Source organism: Suricata suricatta, chromosome 11 (genome assembly GCF_006229205.1).
Source record: "Suricata suricatta isolate VVHF042 chromosome 11, meerkat_22Aug2017_6uvM2_HiC, whole genome shotgun sequence".
Taxonomy (NCBI): Eukaryota; Metazoa; Chordata; class Mammalia; order Carnivora; family Herpestidae; genus Suricata; species Suricata suricatta.
In genome coordinates, this window is record NC_043710.1 from 88483631 (window position 1) to 88485029 (window position 1399).

A 1399-nucleotide genomic window follows, 5' to 3' on the forward strand; every position below is an offset into this window, starting at 1 on the left:
TGAATTCCCATTTACTTTTTACTACCTTCTCTTAAAAGGTATTTAATCTTTCTTAGATATCAGAAATCTCATTTGCCAAGAGAATGCAATGAAATTTCTAGGAGTGTTTCATGTAACCGACCGGCTCCTCCTGCCCCGATTTGGAGGCTTAGTTTCAGAGACAGTGTTTGAAAGTGTTCACGTTGCTTCTCTTGATTGCAAAACTAAGCGGAGAATTGAAAATACAAATGGTGGAACCAGAGAGGAAATAACAGTTTCCATAACTTAGTGTCTGATGTGAAAAGGAAGAGCAGCGGCTGCAGCACAAGCAGCACCTGCGGCTCCCCCTGCAGGCTCAGGGTCCCCAACATGGTGCTTGGCACCCATTTGGGAAGAGAGATGGCTGGGGAGAAATGTGAGTTGAGCTGAATTTGTGGCTCAGCATCCTACCAGACTGCTGCTGGCCTTCAGGATGATGACAACAGTCATTAGGAGGAATTTTAAATTAGATAAGAAAATACAAGAAGAGCACTTGAAAGAGAGGGATGCAAAATGAAACAAAACAGAATGGGAAATCTATTTTAGCTGGCGTGCAAAAGCCCCCAAATGCCTCGAAATTCCAAAATAGCTTCGATGAAACATTTTTTGCAAAGCACCAATGAAAACTTCTCATATTGGTTGTTTAACACTGCCGGCAACAGTTACTGTTTGTCCTGCCTAAAAACTACAAAGTAGTTCTATGATCAGAAATTGGCCAGATTCCACAGCCTTAAGAATTAAAAAAAAATTTTTTTATGTCTCCTCCCCTAAACTACAAGGATCTATGTATCCAGAGAGAGAGAAAAACCTCTGCAACCTCCCTGAATACATTTACAAAAAAGACAACGCAGCACTTACAAGGTGGATCAACCTCTGATAACTTTTAGGTTGCAACCCAGTCCCTTGAGGAATTGAGAGTGACTGTCCTCAGCTTACGAAATCTTTGCAACACTAGAATGCGGCTCTGGAGGCAAGGATCTTTCAGCCATGCCTTTTCACCTATCTCCCCGCCTCCCCTTTTCTCCTAAGGGCTTGGAACTTGCATTCTTGCCTGGGGCTCTGAGAAGTAAATGTTAGACAAACTTCAGGGAGGTCATTAAATCAGACATTGGACTCCATTTGGAACCTGGGCTACTGGGAGATCCTAAGTGTATGGAGTCTGTAAGGTCTGTGTTTCCTCTGTCTATGTGGTGTATACACATGTGTTGTGTTGTGTGTGTGTGGTGTTTGCTCCCTCCAGGTTCCATGGCCAAACTTCATCGTAAAAGAACTCTGTGCAATTGACATCAGGAAAGTTACCTGAATTAAGTATTTGTAAACTCTTAAAACTGTCATAGGAACTAACCCCATACTTCTCAGGTTCATATGCTGTGGGATAATC